The sequence below is a fragment of the Podarcis muralis genome, chromosome 12 (genome assembly GCF_964188315.1).
Source record: "Podarcis muralis chromosome 12, rPodMur119.hap1.1, whole genome shotgun sequence".
In the NCBI taxonomy this organism is placed as follows: domain Eukaryota; kingdom Metazoa; phylum Chordata; class Lepidosauria; order Squamata; family Lacertidae; genus Podarcis; species Podarcis muralis.
In genome coordinates, this window is record NC_135666.1 from 2,383,644 (window position 1) to 2,397,308 (window position 13,665).

Genomic DNA, 13,665 nt, shown 5'->3' on the forward strand with positions numbered 1-13,665 from the left:
TCAGTCCTGCAACCTGTTGTTCTTCAGAATTTTTTTTTTTTTTTTTTGTTAAAGTATAAAAGGAGAAACCCCTGGACACCTAGTTCCAGGTTTGGGGCAAGTTCTCTTTGGCAAGAGAGCCCCTGCAGAGATTTAACATCACAAAACATGCAGCAAAATTGTTGTCGGCTTCCGTCTGTCTTAGGAGACAAGGCAAGAGTACACCTTAGAGGGCGAAGCAATAAATACATTTTGCAGAGACAGCACAGTCTTTTCTCTTGCCCAAAGGAAACACGGACCCTGGATCCCCTCAGAACTGCTCAGAGATTGGGGTGGTGTGCAGCAGTGTGTGAGGAGCACCTATCTCCAGCCATGGCCTGCTCACCAGCCTTTTCTGCACTGGGATAGCCTTGCAGCAGTGGCTCCAGGAAACTCCTGTGTAGGCTACTGCAATGTGCTGCATGTGAGACTGCCCTTGAAGATGGCCCAGCTGGTGCCAAGTGCAGCCACCCAGATCTCAGGTGGTGGAGTCAGGTGGGACCATGTTGCGCCCCTTCCTCCAAGAACTGCATTGGCTGCCAATTTGCTATCTTGGGTCCAGTTTCAGGGACTTCTTATGCAGCTTGGGGACCAGGCACTTGAAGGAGCAACTCTCCTGTTGTTTGCCAAACTCCGCCTTAAGAGATGTGTGTGTGGTTCTGCTGATGGAATCATAGAGTTGTAGAGTTGGAGGGGACCCTGAGGGTCATCTAGTCCAGCCCCCTGCAATGCAGGAATCTCAACTAAAGCAACCATGACAGGTGGCCATCCGACCTCTGCTTCAAAATCTCCAAAGAAGGAGAGTCCATCACCTCCTGAGGGAATCCCTTCCGCTGTGGAGCAACTCTTCCTTTCAGAAAGCTCTTCCTGATGTTTAGCAGGAATCTCCTTTCTTGTAGCTCGAAGCCATTGGTTTGGGTCCTACCCTCCAGAGCAGGAGAAGACAAACCTGCTTCTGTATATAACTGCAGCCCATTGTGCAATGCCTGACAGCAGGGTCTGGCTGGGTCTGGCTGGCTTCCTGCTCTGCCATCTCCCACAGAGGGACCTGCTTGCCACTGATTTAATTCTTTTAATATGGAAAGCCAAGGGAGGAGAGGACCGGGTGGAAAGCAAAGATGGAGGAGGCTGATCACCCTCTTCCTCCTCCTCCTCCTCCTTCTCTGCTTGCCTCCAGGTGCTCCATAGCATCCCACCTCAGTGGACCACCTTCTTCCTTCCATGAGCCTCTATACTGCTGTCTGTTGTCCACAAGCAGCTGCTGGAAATGCTTTTTGGGGTTGGAGGTGATCAGGGATGGAGGGTGCAAAAAGCTTACTCAGCCACCCAGTAAATTTGTAGTACCACTAGTTCGTGACCACACCACCTCCCGTGTCATGACATTCTCGACAATTTTATATTTTAGTTAGGTACCGTGTAGGTTGTATCTGACACTGGATAACTCGGTTGGTTAAAGTATGGGGCTGATAATGCCAGGGTCGCAGGTTTGATCCCCTTAAGGGACCACTGCATATTCTTGCATTGGAGGGGGTTGGACTAGATGCCCCTTGATGCCCTCTTCGAACTCTACAATTCTTCAATTCTATGATTCTATGCTCACAGCAAAACCAACCACCAGAAGCCTTTTCTCTTCCCAGCTCCTCTCCTCCTCTCTCTCTCTCTCTCTCTCTCTCTCTCTCTCTCTGTAGAGGGGCTACTCATCACCATGGCAACCACTCCGCCTTTGGGCTCCCACAACTGCACAGTAACTTCACTGCTGCTCCTGCCTCTGCTGTTTGCAGAGCCGGATAAATTAAAAGGAAGGGAGAGAGTTGGAGGGGAGGGGGGGAAGGAGAGGACGGTCTGGGGCCTCAAAATGTAGAAAAGGTTCAGAGGAGTCACCCCAGGAGGAAGCCAAAAGGAGGGCTCAGCCTCCAGGCCCATCCATCACGCAGCTTCTCTGCATTACGTAACTGGGCTCGGCTGCCCCAGGCACAGAAGATGATGAAAGTCCTTTGCATCCATTCAGGCACTCTGAGAGTGGCTTGAGGTGCAATGAGCCCAGGCAGAGCAGGACCTGAGGACTCTCAGCCACCCTGTGTGTTCTGGAAGGTTACTCAGATGCTGCACGGACAGAAGTCTAGTGTCCAGGTCAAGGAAAGTCATAGTCCTGCTCTATTCTGCCTTGCTCACACCACACCTGGAGTCCTGAGTCCAGTTCTGGTCTCACAATTTAGGAAGGATGTTGACAAGCTGGAAGGCGTGCAGAGGAGGGTGACCAAGATGATCAAGGGTCTGGAAACTAAGCCTTATGAGGAACGGTTGAAGGAGCTGGATGTTTAGACTGGAAAAGAGGAGACTGAGAGGAAATATGAGAGCTGCCTTCAAATATCTGAAGGGCTTTCATATGGAAGAAGGAGCAAGCTTGCTTTCTCCTACTCTGGATGGTAGGACTCGAACCAGTGGCTTCAAGTTATGAGAAAGGAGACTCCAACTCAACATGGGGAAGAGCTTTCTGAGAGTAAGAGCTGTTCGACAGTGGAACAGACTCCCTCTGGAGGTTGTGGACTCTCCTTCCTTGGAGGTTTTTAAGCAGGGGATGGATAGTCATAGGTCAGGGATGCTTGGGGTGAGATTCCAGCATTGCAGGGGGTTGGGCTAGATAACCTTTGGGGTGTCTTTTCCAACTCTGCAATTCTATGACTCCATGAAATGCCACTCCCAGTTGAGGGAGAGGTCCCCCTCCTGGTTTTTCGTTCGGGAGCTTCAAAAGCTTTCTTCAGCCTGAACATCACAGCGACCGATGCCAACAGACACCGGCACACTTAGGGATCCACAGAGTTTGCACAGCTTTGCGCAACAGACCTCAGCAACTCAGCATATTGGCTAATCTACTTTATTTACATATAAACACACACGGAGCACTGCAACATGGCTCCCCCCCTCTCTCTAGCATCAGGCAGCAAAGGGAAAAAAACAAAGGACAATAGTCCCACTTCATGGAACACAGTAACACAAACATCCTGTCTCCATCACTTCCTGCTTTGTGGAGTCAAAACACATACCGTCATGTGATAGACAACAATCCCATGACTGCAATCATGGAACAGGAATTCTAACAGGGACACCCCCTTTCTCACTTGGCTGCCATGGACGGCCACCTGCCATGGCCTCTTTATTGAGATTCCTGCATTGCTGGGGGTTGGGCTAGATGGCCCCCGAGGTCCCTTCCAGCTTGACAGTTCCATGATTCCCCAGCCCAGCCTTCTTTGCCTCTGGCTCACTGGAGCCTGCAAGCCAGCACCCACCTAAGCAGTCTGAGCCTGGGTATTTTTAGCCTTGGAGAATAGCCAGTGGATGGGGGCGGGGGGAGGCGAGGGATTACTGCCTGCTCTCACCTTCTCCTCTCCTCTCCGGGGACCCTGGTGTCATCACGTTGCTCAGGAGCCGTGAAGCCATGTGGGGATGGGGGCATTCCAGGCCCAGGAGGAAGAGGCGCATGGATTTAACTCCTCTCATCCATTAGAATGGAGCAGGAGTCCCATGACAAGAGGAGTTTGTGGCTGGTGGCTGCATGGCTGAGAGGCAGGTGCGCTGGGCAGTTCTACTGGCTTTGCCACCTTTCCCCCCCGGGTGCTGCCAGGTGTTCGAGAGACGCCAGGCAGGTATTATGATTCCTCCGGGCGCTGACTTATTTATTAGTGCTGTAGACGTGGATTATTTATGCTCGTCACACATTATCCTCAGCACAGAGCTGCGCACCAGAGGAGCCAGAGACCAGCTCGATCCCCGCAAGCTGGAAAGATGTGCGAGCGGCTGGAGGAGCCCAGCGTCCTGGCGCGAAACGGGAGGGAGCGGAGAGCAAAACTGCTTCAAGTGCTGCTTTTTCTACAACATTAATTTCACACCCAACAGACTTTCTGAAAATATCTCTGTGTACTAGGAAGGCTCTCTCCCCGGCTGCTTAGGGATTCCCTTGCAAGAGGTGGAAAAAGGGATGTCAGGACTCAGGAGCTGTGATTAGGGATCGGGGCCCTCCCACACCTGGCCTGCTCCCCGCCCCCAGCCCCACAGCTACATTATCATGTTCCAGAGAAAATGCTGAGGGGTGTCAAAGGTCCTCTCAAAACATAAGCCAAGGGCCCCTTTCACTTTCATTTTTATTTTTGCAGTGTTTTCTTCCTGATGGGGGTGTGTGTGTGTGTGTGGTGTCAGACTGCTGCTGTGTTGGTAAAACAGCTGCCGAATCCTGTTGGGATGTGAATAGATGCTAGGAGAGGCTATATTTAACAGATATTCTTCTTCTTTCCTCATATTTGTGAGTTCAGCAGAGTGTCATCCCTATTTAAGAGAAGCTTAAATAGGCTGGTTCTAGCTTTTTAAGGAAATCAGCCCTGAGTGCTCACTGGAAGGACAGATCCTGAAGCTGAGGCTCCAAGACTTTGGCCACCTCATGAGAAGAGAAGACTCCCTGGAAAAGACCCAGATGTTGGGAAAGATGGAGGGCACAAGGAGAAGGGGACGACAGAGGGCGAGATGGTGGGACAGTGTTCTCGAAGAGACCAGCATGAGTTTGACCGAACTGCGGGAGGCAGTGGAAGACAGGAGTGCCTGGTGTGCTCTGGTCCAGGGGGTCACGAAGAGGCGGACACAACTAAATGACTAAACAGAGCCTTTTAGTTTAACTAATCCAGGATGCTTTAAGGCAGACCAGATTCTCCTGGTATTTCCCCCTTAAAACAACAATCACACACAATACAGTATAGTCTTGTAAAAGGTGAAAATAACATATACTCACTCAGAATACTTGTTGAAGAGTAACTGATACAGCAACTTTCTTCAGGCAGGCTTAGGTAATTCAGTTACAAAGACATGCTTAAGTCTAGTTTAAGAGGGAGTCTGAGCATTGGAGCTCAGATTTAGTAGATGTTCTCACATTTCTGGCTTGATGATGAAAAGGTTTATTTTGTGTGGCTTCAGTTTTCAATGTTTCTGCAGGCTGTTGCTGTTTAACTGTGGTGTGTGTCCCCCCCCCCTGTATTGTATATTGCCTTGAGAGAATTGTATGCAAAGTGACTAATGACTCAATGACAATAACAATCACAAATCCCACCAGCTAATAACACCGCCTCTGTCCCAGTGAGTGGCATTTAATCCAGGTTAATTAACTTGGAGCAACAGACCCCGCTTGGCCCAGACAAGGATTTGCAAACCGTTTAATAAATTTATAAGTGGTTTTTAAACACCAGGCAACACCTCCTGCTGCACTTGTAGGCTGATGCTGAAGAAATAGCTCCTCTTTCCTCTGGTGTAAACCGGCCTTCCTCCAGCCTGGGGGCTGAGCAGAATCCTGCCCTGGAGCTATAAGCAGATCACCGTATCCATGGCAGCGGGATCCTTAGCTGAAAGATCCTTGACACTCTTCACTTTTTCCTTCTTTCTTTCCTCTGTATTAAATGGCTATTCTGCAAGCCCTCCAAGTCTCATTAGACTTCCACCTCCACTGCCTGATGTCCAGGGATGATGGGAATTGCAGTCCCTCCACATCTGGAGGAGCAAAGAATTGTCTTGCGTTGTCAAGCAGCCAGTGGCTGAAATTGCACAGCTTTTGGAAACTGGAGCTCGCTTTGCTCAGATATGTGATGTAATTTGGGATGTTTCCTAGAAATATATCCATGGGCAGAGGTGGAAAGGAAACTGTACAATATTATCAAACTTTCATGCATCTGATGGAATTGGGCTGTAGCCCACACATGCTTTTTCCCCTGCCGCAATAAATGTGCCAGGTGCTACAATGCCTGATGAGGAACGGTTGAAGGAGCTGGGTATGTTTAGCCTGGAAAAGAGGAGACTGAGATAGGAGAGCCATCTTCAAATACCTCAAGGGCTGTCACATGGAAGAGGGAGCAAGCTTGTTATCTCCTGCTCTGCAGGGTAGGAGGTGAACTAATGGCTTCAAGTTACAAGAAAGGAGATTCTGACTAAACATCAGAAAGAACTTTCTGACAGTGAGAGCTGTTCAGCAGTGGAAGCAACTCTCATGAGATGTGGTGGACTCTCCTTCCTTGGAGGTTTTCAAGCAGCGGTTGGATGATCATCTGCCATGGATGCTTTAGCAGAGATGACTCTTGGGGTCCCCTTTCAACCCCACAGTTCTATCATTCTGTGATGCTACTATGACTTTTTTCTTCCTAGGTTTTTGCTGTTCTTATTTTTACCTGTGAGCTGCCTTGATCTTTGGTCTTTCTGGGGCGGGGGGGGGGGGGGGGAGACTATTGATGTATGCTACCACGGCTGCCCAAATGATATCTGCCCAAAACCGGAAAGAGGAACTGGCTCCAGAAAGAGACAACTGGCAATTAAAAGGCAATTGGCAATTAAAACTGATGGAATACGCAGAGATGGCAAAACTTCCTGGAAGATTAAGAGATCAAGATGATGAGCTTTTTGTAACAGAACGGGGGGAAAGTTATTGAATACATGAAAAAGAAATTGTAAACAATTAAATACATTAGCAGGATTGATATAAACACAAGCAGTTAGAAATTTAAAGGAATTATAAATTTGTAAGAAGGATAAATTTGGATATGCAGTGATAAAATAATAGAAAAATAAGAAACCGCAGAAGGGGAGGGAAGTCACAGAAAACATTATTTGATTTGTGTAGATTTTTATTCATTGTTGAATGAAGTAAAATGGAAAAATAAAATATTTAATGTAAGCAGCCTTTAGCCCCTGTCAGGGAAAAAGGCAGGGTATAAACAACAACACATTCAGAGTCTTTTCTCAGCAGTCATGGCTTGCAAGGACTAAGGTGTCAGCAGCACTGTAAAATAATAATAATAATAATAATAATAATAATAATAATAATAATATTTATTATTTATACTCCGCCCATCTGGCTGTGTTTCCCCAGCCACTCTGGGCAGCTCCAAACAGAAAATTAAAAACATAATTGTCAGAGCTGGCTCCAGGTCCCAGCTCACAGAGGACCAACGCTAGCCGGCAGTAATATACAAAAGTCTTTATTGAAGTACAGTTTCCATTTTCAAGCCGCAGCGCCCAGCTCTACGTCTTAGAGGCTAGACCGGCGAAGCTCCATCTGAGTCTCCACCCCCTGTACACCAGCTTAAGACTCTAACCTTACTCCACCTCTTCCGTCTCTCCTTTCTCCTCTGGGTCCTTCTGCCCCCCAGGGTCTCCTCCTTTCTGGACTCTTCTGACGCTGACGCTGACCCCCCTGACTCCTCCCCCTCCTTTCGGCGGGCTTTGGGACCTGGCTCCCTATCCGGGCTGCCAACTGCGCCGCCCTCCTGTACATTTGAACTTGGCGCGCGCGCCCAGCCTCCAACCTTCCTCTTGACCGTTTCCTCGCTCTCCGATGGAGGCGTGGCCAATCCTGACTCATGTCCTCCCGCTGGCGGTGAGCCTCCTGGTCCCGATACCTGGGACTCCTCCCCCCTACTGCGCTCTGGTGGGGAAGCTGGTCCTGATTTCCAACTGCTGCTCTCTGAGTCCCCTCTGGCCCCTTCTTCCTGGGGTGTCCCCCTCGGCACCCCCCTTGCTCTGACCATGGGAGCCCCTTTCTGTGAATCTTCCGATTCGCTGGAAAGACTCAGAGACCTCGGGCCGCTGTCATCGCTAACATTTCCTTCGGATTCCTCCCCCTCGCTCTCTATTTCCTCCCTTTCCTGTGCCTCTGCTCCTGAGCCCCTGACAATAATAAAAGATCAAACATTAAAAATTTACCTAAACAGGGCTGCCTTCAGTATCTTCTAAAAGTCAGATAGTTCCTTATTTCCTTGACATCTGATGGGAGGGCGTTCCACATGGTGGACGCCACTACAGAGAAGGCCTTCTGACTGGTTCCCTGTAAGCTCACTTCTCACAGGGAGGGAATCACCAGAAGTTCCTCAGAGCTGGACCTCAGTGTCTGGGCTGAAAGATGGGGGTGGAGACGCTCCTTCAGGTATACAAGGACCAAGGCCATTTAGGGCTTTAAAGGTCAGCACCAAGCCTTTGAATAGTGTTCGGAAACGTACTAGGAGCCAATGTAGGTCTTTCAGGACTGGTGTTATATGGTCCTGGCAGCCACTCCCAGTCACCAGTCTAGCAGCCGCCTTCTGGATTAGTTTCAGTTTCTGGGTCACCTTCAAAGGCAGCACCACGAAGAGCGCATTGCAGTAGTCCAAGGAGGAGATAACCAGAGCATGCACTACTCTGGCAAGACAATGTGCGGGCAGGGAGGGTCTCAGCCTGCGTACCAGATGGAGCTGGTAGACAGCTGCCCTGGACACAGAATTGACCTGTGCCTCCATGGACAGCTGTGAGTGCAGAATGACTCCCAGGCTGTGCACCTGGGGATTCAGGACCAGGGAGTCCTCCACATCTGTCCACCCCCTGTCCCCCCAAAACTCTGTCCAATCCAGATGGAATGTAAAGTTGAGGGCAAAGCCAGGATGCCCCCCCCCCCGACAACAACGGGAGAGGAGGGACACTGCTGGACATCGCTCTGTGGAGAGTTGCTGCTCTTGCACTCAGCTGCTGTTTGTGGGCTTCCTATAATGGGCACCTGATTGGCCCCTGTGAGAGCAGGATCCTGGACTGGATTGGGCCCCCTTGGGCCTGATCCAGCAGCTTGTCTTGTCTTAGGCTCTTAAAGTTTTCCAGGAAGCCGTTGGTTACCCAGGGGTTGGGGTTGGGGCAGTGGGATGGGAAAGATTCACCAAAAATGTTTGTAAAAATATATATAGAAGGTATCAGGTGGTTGGTGGAAGGACCCTGAGTGAGAGACTGGGAAGGGAAGATCTCCCAGGGTGGGAGACGGGGAGAAGAAAGGAAATGAGTGAATTTGAGGTATTTGGGCCTGAAAGTATTGCTTAGCAGAAGGCAGAACAGCTGGATGTCATCCGAGAGTGAATATTTTTTGGGGGGAAATTGTATGTAACTGACAGATGGAAAGTCAGAAGTGCTTTTGATCTCTTGTTCTCTCCTCTATTCCTGTTCTCTTCTTTATTCTTTCTTTCTCTTTGGTTCCCCTTGGTGTCCTCTGCTCTGGGTCTTTTTTTGGATTAAGGTGGTGGGTGGTGGGTGGAAGGACCCTGAGTGAGAGGCAGGGAAAGGAAAATCTGCCAGGGTGGGAGACGGGGAGGAGAACGCAGAGGCGAAAGCTGGGAGGGTCCGCTCCTTTCTGTGTGAGGCAAGAGTTAAGATTTACCTGCGAGAGAGGCCTTTGCATTCTTCCTTTCTCTTTCTCCGTTTTTACTTTTCTCTAGATTAGTTTCTTTTATCTTATTGCGTGTGTATGTGTAAATAAACACACACACACACAGCTCCCAAATAAGCAGCTTAGATAACTATTTGGTCCCTAAAGTTCTTGACATTCAGGAGCCACCTTCAAGAAAATGGATGTTTAAACATCCCCCCCCCCCATTTTATGGTTTTTTTTATTAGCCACTTTCCCCCTGCTGGGATAAAAATGTTTAAATCCCAATATGTTAGGTGGTGTGGGGAGGGAGGGAGACTCAAAACCTTTGTCTGCTTTTATTTTGCCTTTGATCTACCACTTGATAAATCCAAGGCTGCCTGCTGTGTGTGTGTGTGTGTGTGTGTCAGATCTGGGGTGTGTGTGTGTGTTCCTGAATAACTCCCTGTGTCAACAAGGCTTTCAGAAGCCCTTCTCCCCTCAGCTGCTTGAAGTGACGTGGAAACATGCAGTGATTTTGAATCGCTATGAGCTTTCGCAGCGGATGTGCCATGTGTCTATATTTAAACCAGGCTGATAAATTTTGCATCAGACACAGTTTAAAGGCAATGAACAATTAAACTCCCCAAAAAGATGGGCTTTCTGAAAGGTGCCTAAAGGCGGGCGGCAGCTGCAACGCATTTGGACCTGTTAACAAATGTGTTTGTCTTTCTTAATTGAGGGGGGCATTTCTTTGTCCCACAAAGAGAGAGAGAGGCTAAAGGAGCGCCCATTCCATGGGTCAAAAAGAACATCTGCTTCCTATGACAGGCCATTTGCACAGCTGTTGCTGCTGAGGAGGTCTCTAAATCTGCAGCACCTATGACCTTAGGTGGACTCTCCTTCCTAGGAGATTTTGTGATTCCTTGGTGTGGAGCAGGCTCCCTCAAACTCAGCCCTCCAGATGTTTTTGGCCTACAACTCCCATGATCCCTAGCTAGCAGGACCAATGGTCAGGGATGATGGGAACTGTAGTCTCAAAACATCTGGAGGGCCCGAGTTTGAGGAAGGCTGGTGTGAAGGAAGCAAGACACGTTCTGTCGCCTGCCTGGAGTCCTCTAGATCTTTCCCTGCCATATCTCTAAAACAAGAAGCTCATATTTCTGCTCCTCTCGCCAAGAAGTACCATCCCTTTTTAACCTAAGTCATTCCCAACACCATGGAGGGCAGAGATCATGAGCCCCACTGGGCTGTGAGCACCAGGTGCCTCCATAGCCAGGGCTCAAGGAATGGGGTCTGTGCTGGAGCCTGGCCTTGATGGTGTGGGGTGCATGAGCACATCTTCACCACAGCTGGAAACCAACAATGGCTGCAGCAGGATTTGGTTGCAGTTCAAGTCCGCCTCCCTTGTGAACAGACTCTTAGGCCGCTGTCTTATTGTGGGGCTGGCAAGCACATTAAGTGTGGAGCTTAGCTGCTGTGGCTGCTTTTCAGCACTTGGACAGCGCACAGCTAGCAAGAGGGATTTCTTCATTTTATTCTACTCATTCATTACATTTCTAGACTGCTCTTCACCCAAAGATCGCAGGGCGGTTTACAATATAAAAACATGAAACAGCCAAGTCGTCTACCCACAGCAGTGACCAGAGGAGGAGTGACCACTGGAGAAGAAATGCCTGGTGCATCTGCAGCAGCACAACGGGATGCCTTCATCTGCCCCGGCTGCAACAAAACATGTCTCTCCCACATCGGTCTCTGCAGCCACAGAAGGTGCTGGGACCTTCCAACAGTTTGACTTCACCCCCAAAGGTACACTCCTCCATTGTCTCCCAAGAGAGTTGGATGTCTACGAGCATAGCATAATAACAAACAAAAATAATTCCCCCCAGTAAAGAACTTTTTATTCAAAGTGTCTCTCATGAAACAGCTGCCAAACTTGCAGGCAGGTTTCAACAGCTGCACCCAGAAAGAGGCAGGTGAACGTGTAAGAAGTGGCCCGCAATGGACAAGCCTGGCTTTGTGCTGACCTCACACAAGAGAGCCTCCGTATGCTGGGAAATGCTTCTTAGCCTAACCTTCTCCTCCCCCACTCCCAGGGCCAAGCTGCAGCTGAGGCAAGGACCTTAAAGGTAAAACTGGCACAGAGCACTGGGTCTTGCTCATCGGCACCCTCACCTTGAGCAGGAGTTGCCAAGCGGAGAAGCCTCTTCCGTGTCCACGGCCCAGGTGACAGATGACTTTTCTGCTGCCATCGGCTAATTTTAGCCTTGTGCTGGGAACAAACAGCTCTTGCAATCTTTTTTGGGAGTTAAGGTGAAGGGGCTGCCATATGTTCGCCTGGGATAGTAGAGTTGGAAGCGATCTTGAGGGTCGTCTCAACCCTTTGCAACGCAGGACATGAACACAAGTGCCCTCTCTTTTTCTGTGGTTTTTGGCAACTGGTCCTTTTCTGAACAAGCCCTGCTGAGGTCCATCAGCATGAGGTTTCTGGGATCTCAGGGTGCGAGAGTTCCCCTAAACATTTGTGGGTCAGAACTGGAAGGACTCCTCCAGCAGCCAAACAGCCGCCAGGCAGAGGAGATCCCCTTTTTTCCAATGGGCCGGTGGACATCTCTTCCTGCTTCTGCTCTGTCCTTAAGACCTCCCTCCCTCCCTCTTTCCCTTTCCATTCCATTGGATGTGTCTTCTGCTCCTTAGCCTAGACTTCTCCTCTTCTAATCTTCCCCCTGCACCACAGCCACGTGTAACTGGGCCCCTGACAATATCACTTTAAGAAACTGCCAGCCTTCCTCAACAATTTTTCACCCTCCCAACTCTTCACAGCAATTTCCCAAGTTTGCTCAGCCAGGCATGACTCAGGATGGGCTGAGGGCCATTTCTTCCCACTCATCATGTTATGGGCTGGTTGGATGCAGAGGAATGGTGGGAGGAACCGGCTGGGGAACCCTCAAGGGAAGAAGGCTCAGAGTCTGGGGATTGGTGGTGGGATGACGATGAGTGGTCTGAGAGAGTAGACCGAGAGGAGGAGGTGTCAGAAGCTGATGAGGCAACAGGCCATTGTGAGCGGGGAGAGTCCGTGTCAGAGAGCAGTCCAGAATTAGAAGCAGAAGCTGAAGCAGGAGGGTGGGAAGAGAGAGGCCAAGAGGCAGAGATGAGTCAGGCTGGTGTAGAGTCACGGCTGTCTCCTCCTCCTGCTGCAACAAACTTCCCTTCCCCCCTGTCTCCCAGAACCAGATGAGGCATGAAAAGGGTGGAGGGGAGGTTTGCTGCACACAGGTGTGGTCTCTGACTGCTTGGGGAAAGCCCTGGAGAGGAGGGGACTTAGACAGCCATGAGGGACTTTCAGTCTCAGCAACTGATCTTCATAGAGTGAGACCACCAGGAATGAACTTTTCTGTGAACTGCCCTGAGACCTCTGGGTATGGGCGGTATAAAAATTCAATAAACAACAACAACAGTTGCTCTGCTCATTAGGCCTGACACTCAACCAAGTCCATGGAGATTGTGTTTTTGCTAATAAAGAGTTAACACCAATTTTGAACTGTGTGATTACTGACCAGCAGTCTCCTGTGACATCAGATCTCTCTCTCTCTCTCTCTCTCTCTCTCTCTCTCTCTCTCTCTCTCTCTCTCTCTCTCTCTCCCCCTCTCTCTCTCTCTCTCTCTCTCTCTCTCTCTCTCTGTGTGTGTGTGCGCGTGTGCTCATTGGAGCCCCCAACCTCTCTTTTCCCAACCTCCTCCCTCCACTCTCTTCATTTCCTCTCCAACCCACTTCAAGGAATTAATAATGCGTGTGTGTGGTAAGATCATAGAAGAGCTTGCTGAATCAGGCCAGTGGGCCTTCGAGTCCAGCATCCTGTTCTCACCCCCTGCTCTAAAAAATTGGCAAATGAATCTTCTCAATTTTGCACCGCCTTGGCTTGGTTCTCAGTGTAGGGAAGCAGCCTGAAACAGCCTAAATGCAACCCTGGGGGCACCTGGTTGGCCACTGTGAGATCAGAGTGCGGGACTGGGTGAGCCATTGGCCTCATCCAGCCACAGGACTCTTCTTACATTCTTAGTGCCAACCTGGAATTTGGGAGAGTTTGTCTTTTCTCTGTAGCTGAGAATTCTGTGTCATTCCAGCCTTCCTGATGAAGAGTCGGGTGTAACACGGAAGTGTTCAGATTCCATCAGAGCTAATCTTTGGTGAACAAGTCTGAGGGCTCACCCACACTTCTTTGCTTTCTAGACTCACTTTCAGGCTTTCCAGGTCTGTCCAAAGGGTGGTGGCCGTTGTTTTATTGACCCGGCACTTTCCCCAGGAAAACCTGTGATTTATGAGATTCTGAAGGTCATGGGTTCAAGCCCCTCCTTGGGCAAAAAAAATTCCTAAATTGCAGGGGGTTGGACGAGAAGACCCTTGCGGTCCCTTCCTATGACTTAATCAAAGCAAATAGCAGCCCACAGAAAACCCGATTTGCTCCAATTCAGTGGTAAAATGCA